A 14473-nucleotide genomic window follows, 5' to 3' on the forward strand; every position below is an offset into this window, starting at 1 on the left:
CCATCTGTCAGTAACAAGACACTGCTTTTTCTGTAGGAACCACTCCTCCTGTATTCTAAAGGTGTAGAAGGATCAGAAACTACTCATGTTTCACGAGATGGGCATGATAACCTCTAATTGGCCAATTGGAGTGCTGCTACTTAGGACTTGAAATTGGAAATAGAGGCACCTGGGGTAAAATTAAAGGAGGTGCTCCCTCTGCAGGGCTGACCCTGTGCTTACGTGACTGTGAGTGAGTTTCTCTTTAAATTTTGTGCATTAGGACTCATTTGTTTCAATCTGGTTCAGGTTCTAATTTGCTCTAACTACAAAATGACCCAATTTAGATAAATGAAAATCAGGTGTTGAACTTTTTCTTTAACAGTTGCATAAGAAACTCTGGCTTTTCTACTGGACTATCCGTATCAGCAGGACAGAAGCCGAGACATAATGACCCCGTGTCTGCTGAAACAGAGTTGGCTTGAGAATTAAGCCAGCACAGTGGAAAAAGAGCATGGAGAAGAATGGACCCCTAGAAATATTTTCACGTCTCTCAATCCAGGTGTGTAAAAAGTGAGTTTTTCAAGATAAATTCTGTTTATAGTTTTAGCTAATTTGAGTTAGATCTCTTTCACTGGACACCAAAATATTCCTTTGTGTGCTTCATGACTCATTCCATCCACTGAACTGTCAGAAAGTATTCTCTATCTCTCTCACAGTATACAGCTTTCTCTTTATACACATTATTGTTTAATTTAAGAAATATAGATTCAGAATATATATGCATATATGTATGCATATATACATATGCACAGATTAAAAATAATAATACATATGTTTCTATGGAAACCAGATGAAGATTAAGAAATAGAACCTTACCAGTTCCTTTGCAGAAACCTCTGTAACAATATCTGCCTCATTCCTTTTATTAAATAAACATTTTATCATAATCTAACAAGGTGTGTTTTCCCTAAGCAATATATCCTTTACTTTTATGGTTCAGAGATTTTTGAAAATTGAATAATTTGTACATAAACCTTCTAGTTTTTTTAGATAAAATTTACATATAGTAAAATTCACCCTAACTAAAGCACGTTCTGTGGGTTTAGGCAAATAAATCTAATTAGGTAGCAACCACCAAAATCAAGATTTAGAACAATTCTACTACCTTCAAATATTCCCTTATGCCCTTCAGAGTGTGGTTTCTTTGACACAGAATAAAGCATATGAAGTTCATTTGTGTTGAATACTATAGTTTTACAATGAGCTTGAAATCAGGAAGTGTGAGCCCTTCTGCTTTATTCTTCTTTACCAAAATTGTTTTGTAATTTTAGTTCCTTGATAATTTCAGACATATTGTATCATGTTTATTTTAATCCAATTCAAAATACCATCTAATATTCTTTCTGACTTGCACTTTTATCTATGGGCTATTTAAAAATATTGTTAATTTTCAACTATACAAGGTTTTTCATATATAATTTGGTAATGATATCTATTTTAGTCAGTTTTTGGAAGACAACACATTTTATAGTCTTTCAAACCTTTTATAGTTTATTAATATTTGATTATGACCTATTTTGATCATATCTTGTTAATATGGTCTATCTTGTTAAGTATTCCCTGAACACTTGAAAAGAATATGTATTCACATACTGTTGGGTAGAATGTTTTAAAATGTCCATTTTGTCAATTTAATTGCTATACTTGTTTAGATCTTCTATGTCCTTAGACATTTTCCATGTATCTTTTCTATTACTTATTAAAAATGGGATGCAGGATTTCAATATAATTTCAGATTTGCTTATTTTTCCTTTTATTTTTAATTTTTTGCTTCATGCATTGTAAAACTCTGTTTATAAATATACAAATAAAAGACATTCATGTTATCTTAGAAAATTTATTTTTTATTATTAATATTTATCTTTATTCCTGTTGTTATACCTTGTTCTGAATTTTCCTTTGCTTGACATCAATATAGACATTTCAAATTACTTCCTTTTGAATAGTATTTGGGAAGGCCTTTTTAGCTGGACATATCCTTACTTTGTTCTTTCTTTACTTAGATTTTTTGAAAATGATATTCTATTTGCCCTAATTTGTACGTTGTTTTTAAGAAGTCTAATAACAATCCAATTCTTGTGTCTTTTTAAGTTATTTAAACTTCTTGCTTGAAAGCACTGATGAGTTGTTTGTTTCGTAGTTACACTGCAATAGATTTATCTGAATAAGCCTCTGAGTTTACCATAGAAGTGGATTTTCCCTAATACCTGGTAGGCCCTCACAATGAAAGGATTCAGGTCTTCTGTTAGCTACAGAATATTATTACATTCCAGTTTTAAATTTTAGTTTTTCTTTCAGGTATTTTGAAATTATCTTAAAGGACTTACATTTCCAAAATTTCCTCTCTTTTTACTTCTTTTCTTAGTAATTTTCAATTTCTTTGTTTCTATAAATTTGATTACAAATATAGTATGTATATGTATACTACGTACATATATACATACAAGTATAGCATGTATACATACTATATGTAACCTAACAATCCACTTCGTTTCTGTTGGCATGTAACCAACAGAAATGCATACAAGATTGTTTATACCAATGATATTCTTATTAGAAAAAAAGAAAATAACTCAAAATACTCATGTATGATGGAACAGGTAAACATATTATATATAGCCACACAAAGGAATGCTGTACGGAAATCAGAACACATTAACTAAATCTACATGTAACAGCATGAGTGAATCTCTCAAACATAATATTGAACAAAAGAAGCCAAACACAATCAAGTGCATAAATTTTGATCTTATTTATATAATGTTTACAGGCAGGCAAACCTAACCTAAATCAAACCTAACCTAACCAGAATAATGATCAGTCTTACAGGAGTAACAGTCATTAGGAGAAAGAATAAGGAAGCATCTGCTGTGCTTGTAATATTTTCTGTTTTGTTCACAGCGCTCATTAAATGGATGTATTTATTTTATGAAATGATTTTCCAGCAGTATACTTATGACTTTGTGTATTTTTCTATACGTATTTTATTCTTCATCACAATATTTAAATGACATTCATCTTTTTAATACATGTCATTTAGAACATGATGAATTATTCTTTGCATTTATTTATGTATTTTTTTCTAATAAGTGTTTGGATTTCACATTCTTTTTTGACCTATATGCACATGTAATTATTCTTGGCTTCTTCTTTTCCAATGTAATATTAAGTTTATGCTATCTTCTTAACATGAACTGCTGAGTTTTTCCTCACACACTATGCTTTGAAACAGAATAAATAAGTATGGAATTTTTGTACCTTGAAAATGTAGTAACACTTGCTAAAGGAAGACATCTAAGTTTGAAATTTTCTTAGAAGATTTTGACTATTCAGAGTCTATATTAATTATCAAGCAATTAAGATTTTTTAATGTTTTTCTCACATCCTTTTCAAAGCCCAATTTTTGACTTGAGTTGTCTCTAAAATTTTGGAGCTGTTCTTTAATATCTTTAGTTTATATAACTAGAAACTTTCTCACTTCTGATGTGTGAGGGTAGACACTTCCTCTTCCCTATCCTCCATCTGTTTTGAGTCTTGCCAGAGACATTTTAATTTTATTAGTCTCTCAAAAATCCAAATTTAATCTGCTTGATCTTCTCCTCCATATTCTATATTAATTTTTATTTAGTAGATATTAAGTTCTTCTATTGTGTATTATGAGCCCTTGTCATTACAAAATACACACTTGATTTATCAATCTGTAAGTGTAATCAATACATTTTACTTTGTCTTCCAAATTGCAAAGATTGTAAAACACTTTAATTCCATTCTTCCACATCAAAAATTACATACTAATTGTTATATATATTAATTATTTTCTTTTAAAATTTAAACTCCACAATCCATTATTATTTTCTGCAAGTGATCTATTTGGTTACCTAAATATTTAACAGATTGTGTGCATTTACTTCTTTTTTTGAAATGCAAATCTTCCATCAACACAACATTTAAAATTTTCTCTAGAAAGTATCTGCAGGTGACATGTCATGTCAATTTTTGTCAAAAAATATCTTTTTATTACTTTCATTTTGAAATACTACTTCATTGTTACAATGATGGAAGCTGACAGTGATTGGTCTCCCAGCATATTAACATTGTCATATTTCTGTCTTCTAGCATCCACTGTGAGAGAAGTCATCTGTCAATTGTTATCTTTTGAAGGTAAACTTTTTTTCTGGAATTACATAAAAATCTATGCCTTGCCTTTGGTGTTCTTCATTATCACCATGATGTAGATTCATGGAATGCACAAACACATTGTTTATAGCCACACAAAGCAATGCTGTACAGAAACGAGAATGCATTAGCTAAATCTACAGATAACAGCATGGGTGAATCTCAAAAACATAATATTGTGCATAAGAAGCCAAACACAATCAACAAACTAAGATAAAGTTTGATCTTAGTTATCGAATGTTTACATTTACAATTATTTATATAATGTTAATAATGTTTCACTTATCCTGCCTATAATTCTTGTGCATACTGGGTTTCTTAAATCTCTTTCATTGGTTCTTTCATTAATATCTCATCCTTATATATTGCCTCATAATTCTTCCTTCAAATATTTTCTTTGGTATACTTTCCCATTCCTTCTGGAATCCAATCAGTGGAAAGCATTGATCTAAGTAAGTAGTCAAAAATATTAGTAAAAATGCAAGCCTTCTTCATCACTTTCATTGGTGTACTATTGTCATTTGATTGCATGTTTAAAGAAACCCATTAAAATGTAAGTGGTTTGAGGGGAGAGATCACTTATTACTTATCTCTGTGTTTCCTGTAGTACCTAGCTGAATACAAAGATAACATTGGGTATTTATTTTTAGCAATTTATAAATACAACTATAAAACCTTTAAAAGTACTTTATACTATATTTTTTCCAGATATTGTATCCTTTCTATTCACAGGTCAATCTAATAAAGTTAATATATCTTCTAAAAGACTGAAATTATTCAATATTGTAGGAGTATCTGCTTCACTGCATTATTTAGAAAAGTGGGGAGTTTGATCAAAAGATAATATAACTTTTGCTAAGCAGAAATGACAATTGGAACCAGTATCAAAACCTACCAATAGCCATGCAAGTAATTTACAGGATATTGAAACAGGGTTTTGAAGTATTGTGATGCTTTATATCTTCTGGTTTATTAAGACATTTTATAGTGTTGATAATTATTGAGACGAGTTACTGTATAGAGACATTAAATACAAGAACTGTAAAATACTTGAAAGTGATGGCCTGTTTGTGGAGGAACAAAGTGAAACATGAAACAAATGCCCGAGGGCAATATACTCTTCTGTCTACAGTCTGTCTTAACTATTGTGAATATTTCAAATAAATGAATTGTGGTGGGAAAAAAGGTTAAAAAAGCCTCTGAGATGAAAAAATAGTTGGTGCATAATTGATATGAATTTAGAGACTCCAAAAAGAACGTATTTTCTTTCATATATTACCTAAGTCCCATCTGTTCTTTGTTAGATTTTTTAAATTTTTTTAAAGGGCAATCAAGAAACCTTTATTTTATTCTTGAGTCTTTCTCTGTTTGACATTGAGGAAACCAGTTTAACTGTCTGGGCCTATGTTTACTCATCTAAAAATTGAGTGGAATTACCTTTGTAGTAGAACCCAGAGGGAAATAAATTGTGCATCATAATAAAGATGGTGACTAGTGTTTATTGAAATATTTACTAAGGTGATAAAGAATGCACTTGTAATAATTTGCATAGTTCGTTCACCAGAGGGTATGTCTGCTTTTTACTCAACTTCTATGGACAGGCACATAACTGCAGTACCTGGTGATAGAAGTTTACATATAGTGAATGTATCCATACTGGGTGAGCGAACAAAGACATACAACTTGCTTTTTTTGAATAGATTGATTTGTCTAGAGTTGTGTGACATGTGAACAAGGATGATTGTTTAATGTGGGCCCAAACTTGCAAAGGAGGATCACGAGGTCAGAAGTTCAAGACTAGCCTGGCCAAGATGGTAAAACCCCCTCTCTACTAAAAATACAAAAATTAGCTTGGCATGGTGGCGGGCGCCTGCAATCCCAGCTACTCAGGAGGCTGAGGCAGAGAATTGCATGAACCCAGGAGGCAGAGGTTGCAGTCAGCCGAGATCACGCCACTGCACTCCAGCCTCGGGGACAGAGCGAGACTCCGTCTCAAAAAAAAAAAAAAATTATTAACAATAAGGTTATTTTCATATCAGTTGTCTTTTGTTTATAAAAAATAAATTAGAGCTAAAATAATGTTTATAATTAAAGGCTTTGGGTTATTTTAAGTTCTAGCTAAACATATTTTGACATTTTAAGCTATAAGAATTTTATTTTATAAAATTAACAATTCAATGAAAAATTAGACATAAAATGTTGAATGACATTTTATTCATTTTAATTTTCATCTATACCATATACTTTACAATAATTTTTAAAGCCAGACTGAAACCACTATTTTCCTAGGATAATGCCTTTGTAATTTAGAAAAAAGACTTGAAATTTGGAAGAAGGCTGGATTTCTTTAGTTAAGGTACTTTAGGAGTTTCAAACTAATCAGGGAATATATTTTGCCAAGTTACTTTTTTTAAAAAACAGGCAATTTCTTTTAGGTTTAATTTACTCCTAATGAATGCACATCATGATACTTTTTTCTGATTTTTTGAATCCATAAAGTCAGTCTTCACATTTTATAAAACAGAGCTTTTTAATTTTATTCAAATTAATGATTTTTGTGATACAAATTTTACCTTGTTATTGGTAAAAAGGAAAAATTGGGAAAGTATGGAATTATCTTTGTAATTACCTTCCCCCGCCCAAGTTATTAAAAATACTATGGCCAAAGGCAAATATTTTTAATGTTTTAACTTATACTTTTCATTATTTATTTATTTATTTATTTATTTTTGAGAGACATTGTCACTCAGTTGTGCAGGGTTGAGTGTAGTGGCGCGATCTTGGCTCACTGCAACCTCCGCCTCCCACGTTCAAGAGATTCTCCTGCCTCAGCTTTCAAAGTATCTGAGAATACAGGTGCATGCTACTACGCACGGCTAATTTCTTATATTTTTAGTAGAGACGGGGTTTCACCGTGTTAGCCAGGATGGTTTCAATCTCCTGACCTTGTGATCCGCCCGCCTTGGCCTCCCAAAGTGTCACCGCGCCTGACCTCTTTTATTTTAGTTGCAATCACACGCTTGCATTTGCGATGTCTGTACGACGATAATCTGTATGAGTGGATGATATGCTTTATTTGACATTTCTCCATACAAAAGTATTTGTAAATATATTAAAATAAGCAATTTGATCACCAAGTATAGTATTTGCATAGATATGTTGAAATAATCACGATTTCCATTTTTTCAACCTTTTGTGTGCATATCATTTAAAAATGGGTATTTTAGCTGGGCATGGTGGCTGTAATCCTGTAATCCCAGTACTTCGGGAGGCTGAGGCAGGGGGATTGTTTGAGCCCAGGAATTTGAGACCAGCCTGGGCAAAATAGTGAGATACCGTTACTATAAAAGTTTTTTAAAAATTAGCTGAGCAAGGTGGTATGAGCCTGTAGTCCTAGGTATTCGAGAGGCTGAGGTGGGAGGATTGCTTGAGCACAGCAAGTGGAGGTTGCAGTGAGCTGAGATTGCTTTACTACACTCCAGCCTGGGTGACAGAGTGAGGCCCTATCTCAAAAAACAATAATAATAAAATAAACAGTTACTTTTAACATTAGTATTTCTCAACCTTAGCTGAATGTTAGAATCACTGGGGGAGTTTTTAAAATTGTCAACTAACTCCTATGTTGTTTACTGGAATAATTAATTAATCAGAATCCTTTGCAGTGGGACATAGATCACAGTGTTTTATAAACTTCCTAGGTGGTTTTAATGTGTAACTAAGGTACAGCAGTACTGCAAATCAAAAGAGTAATAGTTGAAATTAATAGGCCTTACTTGGATAAATCTTAATGAGGCATTACTATTGCTCTTCCCAACAATTAAGAACGTGAGCTTCTTAGCACTGACAGACAAATCATTTTGCATGTGTGATATATTTCTTTCGGAAAAGCTCAAGTTTCCTACTCAAGTTTTCTACTCAAGTTTTCAGCTAGTTATTTATCATCCAAAATTATGTTTAATGACCTGTGCAATACTCATCACATGTCCTAGAAGAAGTTCAAATATCAGTGCTTTCCTGTTACAAAACTTCTTCTACTTATTCCTGTAAACAAGGTTTTTCTGTAGGAAATCACATTCATTAAAGGAATAAAATCGATGTTAAACCTTGTCTCATTCTACCATGACAAAATTTTCATCTGAGAATACATCATTAAGACAGACATTTAAATAAAATCTAACATTTTACAGTTTTAAATGTTTTCAACCTGTTGCTTTAAATTATAATAATATATTTTCTAACAGTCAATGAAATCTTAATTTCTAATGGCCTTCTTGTTCTTAATGAATGGTTATCTTAGCACATTGTTTTACTACTACTATTTAAAATTGTGGGACGTAAATGGAAAGTGAAGTTGTTCTGAATATATTCTTCTGCACTGTGCATCAGATTTTAATTTCAGCTAATAAAATGAGGTAGCAAACCAATCTTTCGTTTCCTCCTAAATTCAGGAAAAGCTTAAATGCTTAGGAATTATTATTTTCCGCATGGTTTGAAGGAACTGAAGTAAAATAGCTATATCTAGGTCTCCTGTAGAGAAGCAAGTAGTTTAATAGCTTTTCCAATTATCTTTCCCTTAGATATTTTTTTATCAACATTTTCAAAGAGAGTGTTTTGGTTATATTTGTTAATTATTATTTCTTCCAACTTACATAATACATTTTTGCTGCTAATATAATAATTCCTACATTTTGACTTACTTTTAGTTTTCTATATTGTACAATATTTAGTAGATTTTTGTATTTGTTGCGTACATTTTGTTAATTAGTAAAATCACCCTATGCATTTCCCTGTGACTCAAGATTTGCCTACATTCCATCATTTTTTATTTTTCAATTTAACTTCAAAATTAATACACAAATAGAAATAATAATGAGATGTACCTTGTGATAAAATGAGAAGCATCTCTGTAAATTTGAAGATTTCTTCTTCTGGCAGTAAATATATGGTGCTTGTGTGACAGGAACAGTCACACATTTGGGTGAACAGTTAAAATTATTGATTTTTTTTTTCTTTTTTCCCATGTGCTTCTGTAACTGATTTGGTATTTCTTATTAGCCTTTCAGCATTATCATTTTCATGATTTCTCTTTTAAAATCATTTAAAGTGATTTTTCTATTTAATTTACTTGAAGTTTGCAGAAAAAGCTTAGGAAAGCTAATATTCTAATATTATCTCCAATTCATAACAACTCTACTGAGTTTTATACTTATTATTCAGTTTTCATAATATTTTTGAAGGATAGCTCTTCGTAGCCAATTTTACAGATGAGGAACTAGGTATATGAGAGAAAAGAAAAAAAGTAGAGTTTAAATCCACAAGTGTGTAACTCAAAATTCTAGGCCATTTATATACAGCATCCCACAAGCTAGTCAAACGTTTACATTGACGCAAACTCAGCCAAAAGAGCAACTTCTAAATAATTAGTAGAATATTGAACTTTAGCCAAGGATTCTAGGTAAATTAGGGGAAAAATGAAAGACAATAGAGAATAGGTAATGCACCAAAAGTCACATACTCTTCAGTTATAAGTGGGACCAATTATGATCATGACTGAAGATTAGGTAAGATATTGTATCAATGACTGATAACAGTTCAATTTAATGTTTTAGAAAATAGACCTCTAGAAACAATTTGTTTTCTCTTTGTAAATTCTGGTTCCAAAAAAATACGTTAACTAAACAGCAAAAAGCTGCAGTCACGTAATAGGAGACTGATTTGATTTTTTGCCCAAGCAAAGTTGCCAGCATTTAGCAAATAGAAGCATGTATTCTAGGATATTTGAAAATCCTGGCAGTGATGCCTGAATCCTCTGGCTTTGGATTGTTTACTTCTGAGCTCTCTCGCTATATGAAAGAGAGAAAAACAAGCCATAAACCCACTCAACATAATCTATTGACAGCAAAGCGTATTTATGCTTCTATTTTGATAAACAGATGAAGTGGCAACTTTTGAAACTCTTTCCATGCTTTAAAAAGAAGGGGAAATGCATGTGGCAAAACACATTTGGAAATTTAGCAAACCTCAGATGTTTATTGTGAGATGTTTGATGAACCTAAACACAGCTGTGTAAACTTCTACCATGAGTATGGCGTTTTCCCTCAAAAATAGCCAACACCTCTTCATGCTAGCAGCGTACTGATAATACCATCCCATTAAGAAGTAGCTTTGTTCATGAATAGCATATTTTTAAATGAGAAAAACTTGCTGTCAGCCCATGCACAAGCTAATATGCAGTAATGAAAACACATTTCTAGAATAATTTAATATCTCAAAAATGCCCTAAGAGTTGTTACAAAAGTCCTACTTTAATTTGAATGTGGGTATTAGCCTGTGAGTTATAGATGGAAAGTCTACTAGTATGAATTTCTGGCAGGATAAGGTCAAAACAACAATATATTATTTTAAATAATTCCATGTTTTTAATTCACACAATGTAATTATTGTAGGGTAAAATTAGCAAAAATAATTTAGGGGGTTTGTGAGTGATATGTGTAAAAACCACCTGAAAATGCAGAAAAATTAAAAGTCCTTGAAATAGTCCTTGTCCCATGATAAGATTGCTTATGTCTGCTCTCCTGGAAATGCATTAAAAAATGGCAGATGTCTTCACAACAACAAAACAACAAACTAAAAATAAAACAAATACAAGAGGAAATATTGTTGATAATATAGACATTCCACAATATTCACTTATTTCATTCTTATTCGTATAATAGTTGTATCCATCTTTAGCTTCATATATTTGAGTTTCTTCTTTGCTAAATTGGTGTCCATGGAAGTTGAGAAGTTACTGGGAAAAAAAATCAGAGTCTTAGCAATTTGTGCAATAATGTTAAAAGGCATAGCGGGTGTTTAATTGGAGTCCCAACAGGAAAGGAGGGAGAGAATAGGGCATATTTGAAGAAATAATGTGTGAAATCTCTCAAATTTGGTGAATACAAAAATATATAGATTTAAGCATCTCTACAAATCAAAGCAGAATAAAATTTCACTCATGCACATTGTAGTAAAACTACTGAAAACTAAAGATTAAAAAGAAGATCTTTAAAGCAATTAAAATAAAACAAAGTTTATGTGGGGACTAATGCTTCAGATCACCACTGACTTCTCGTCTGAAAGTGTTGAAACTAGAAGATAGTGCATAAATTAAATGCAATGAGGAAAATAAGTTGCTGAATCAAACTTTGAAATTCAATGTAAATGTTATCTGAGAAAAAAATGCCTTTTAAAACAAAGAAAAATGATATAACTGTTATTGAATAAACCTGCCCTATAAGATATGCCAAAGAAAAATTTTCCAAAATGAAAACATGATACTTAGTCACAAAAGGATAATGAGCTTTAAAATAAATAATTATCTTAGTAAATAAGAAAGCTAACTCTAAATATTCAATTTCTTTATATAGATTCAAAGTTGATGGAGTACTGCCAATGCAATAAGACAAGAAAAAAAGAACAGAAAAATAATTCTATTTGAATATGATATGACTGGGTTGTAGAAATCCAAGAAATATACAGAAAACCTAAAATTAAATTTATTAAGGCCACAGTACTTAAGGTTTATTTTATTAAAAATTGTATTTCAGATACTAGTAACAAAAAAATGGAAGCAATAAAAATCAGTTCCATTTACTGTAGTGTTAGGTAGTGTTAAAAATATACTTAGGAATAAATTTACCAAAACTTCTCCAAGACCTCTACACTGGAAATTATATAATATAACTAAATGAAATAATGAAAGACCAAATAAAGGTCAAAATATACTATATTTATATAGTCTGCCCAATGCTGTTAAGATCCCAATTGTCCCATTTGATCTTTAGATTCTATATAATCGTGATTATAATCAAAACAAAGTTTTCCTTTGTAGAAATTTGCAAGCTGAATCTAAAATTTACATGAAAATGCAAGGACATAGAATATCCAAAGCAATCTTGAATAATAAAAATAAAATTGTGAGAACTACTTTACCTAATTTTAAGACAGTATGTTACTGGCATAAGCATCAACGCATAAATAAAAGAAAGTTCAAAAATAGACTCACATTTTGTGATCGCTTTTCTTTAATTACAAATGTGCTAACACAATCTAATAGACAAAGTAAAATATTTTCCCAAAATGTTGATAGAAGCTACGTATCAAAATGAAACCTGGATTTCTACCTTACATCATGTAGACTTATTAATTCAGATTTATAATAATTCTAAACATACAATACAAAATAGGAAATATTTTAGTGAAAAACTATAAGAAAATCTTCATGATACAGTGGTGGGCATATAAAGCACATAACTCTTAGACTGCATCAAGCAGTAATTTTTTAATGCTAAAAAATTAGACTTCATCAAAATGTAAATGTCATCATCAAAAGAAATAGTCAGTGAATGGTGAAACTGCAGATGAGGAAAAATATTCACAAGGCAATTTCTCTTTTTTTTTTTGTTTGAGATGGAGTCTCGTTCTGTCACCCAAGTTGGAGTGCAGTGGCAGGATCTCAGGTCACTGCAACTTTCTTCTCCTGGTTTCAAGCAATTCACCTGCCTCAGCCTCCTGAGTAGCTGGGATTACAGGCACACACCACCAAGCCTGGCTGATTTTTGTATTTTTAGTAGAGATGGGGTTTTATCATGTTGGTCAGGCTGATCTCAAACTCCTGACCTCAAGTGATCCACCTGCCTCATCCTCCCAAAGTGCAGGATTATAAGGATGAGCCACCATGCCCAGCACAAAGTACATATTTTAAAAAAAAATGGTATTCACTGTATGTAATTTCTATACTCAATATAATAAAGTTTTCTAAATGGCTAATAGAAGCCCATAGTCCTTAACATAATTAAGAATTAGAGAAATGTGAATTAAAATAATATGAGATACCACTGTGTTCACCAAAATGGCTAATACAAGTTTGAGAGAGATGGAAAGACAGATAGCACCAAATATTGGTAAGTATCTGGGTCTAGAAAATTCACTGTTAGTGGCAAGGTAAAATGGTACAATTACTTTAAAAAAAATCTGGCAATTCATTATAAAATTCAATATATTCCTACCTTATGACCCAGCCATACTTCTCCTATGCCTTTACCCACGATAAATAAAAATATATTTTTTAAAGTTGTACGAGAATGTTCACGGAAACTTTATTTATCATAACCCAAAACTAGATAAAGCCTATGTGTTTATTAGTAGGAGAGTAGATAAACTGTAGCATGTTTATACAAGAAAATACCAAAGTATTTATTTATTTATTTTTGAGACGGAGTTTCGCTCATGTTGCCCAGGTTGGAGTGAAATGGCATGATCTCGGCTCACCGCAACCTCCGCCTCCCAGGTTCAAGCGATCCTCCTGCTTCAGCCTCCAGAGTAGCTGGGATTACAGGGATGCACCACCATACCGGGCTAATTTTTGTATTTTTAGTAGAGATGGGTTTTCTCCATGTTGGTCTGGCTGGTTTCAAACTCCTGACCTCAGGTAATCCGCCTGCCTCGGCCTCCCAAAGTGCTGGGATTACAGGCGTGTAATCCACACCTGGACTAAAGTGTTGTAAAAATGAATACGTTGATAATAAATAACACTTATGAATCTCAAAAATATTATTCATATTAAGAAAAAAGTTCCAAAAATACATAATATAGGCTTGTATTTATGTGACACTCGAGAATGAGGAAAATTATTCTACAGTAGAAAAAATTAGCATAGAATGATTGCTTCCTGGTGATAGAGCAGGAAATGACTGGCATGGGGCATAAGGAGATTTCTGACTGATGGTAAAGTACTATTACTGGCTGGGGTTTCAGGTTACATAGGGTTATGCATTTTTCTAGACTCAATGTACATTTATGTACATTTCATCATATGTAAATTTTACATTAAAAAGAAACTGCTAATTTATTAATGACATGCATGCTGTGGTAGTTATAAAAATTACCTTAAAGTATATCAAAAGTAAGATGAGTTAATGGTTATGTAGAGGAATAGAGATATGATAGAACAAGTGTAATAAAATATTATTTTAGATGGCAGCTTTCTAGGTGTTCTCTGTAAAGTTCTTTTTAAATAAAAAGTTGGGTAAAACTAAAATTGTCTTATGTAATTTAATATTTTGCTTTTAAACTCTGTTGTCCCCACCAATAATTCCATATCTGTCATGCTCATTATTCAGAACCAATGGGAATCTAAATGTGAAAGTAATGGCATTAAATCTTGGCTAAATACTCTTTAGCCAACTAATTAGTGAATGATTCATATTTCTGACAG

The 14473-nt window shown here is 31.7% G+C and overlaps 1 long non-coding RNA gene across 1 annotated transcript in view; it reads left to right on the plus strand.

Annotated features, from left to right (window-relative positions):
* Window positions 1-450: 450 nt before the first annotated feature.
* The window catches only part of LOC129531874 (uncharacterized), a 33061-nt gene continuing 19038 nt past the window's right edge, over window positions 451-14473 (plus strand). The window contains exons 1-2 of the long non-coding RNA XR_008677312.1: window positions 451-541; window positions 4159-4203. This is a non-coding gene — a long non-coding RNA (uncharacterized lncRNA). The remainder of the gene's footprint in view (window positions 542-4158; window positions 4204-14473) is intronic.

The sequence above is a fragment of the Gorilla gorilla genome, chromosome 12 (genome assembly GCF_029281585.2).
Source record: "Gorilla gorilla gorilla isolate KB3781 chromosome 12, NHGRI_mGorGor1-v2.1_pri, whole genome shotgun sequence".
Classification (NCBI taxonomy): Eukaryota; Metazoa; Chordata; class Mammalia; order Primates; family Hominidae; genus Gorilla; species Gorilla gorilla.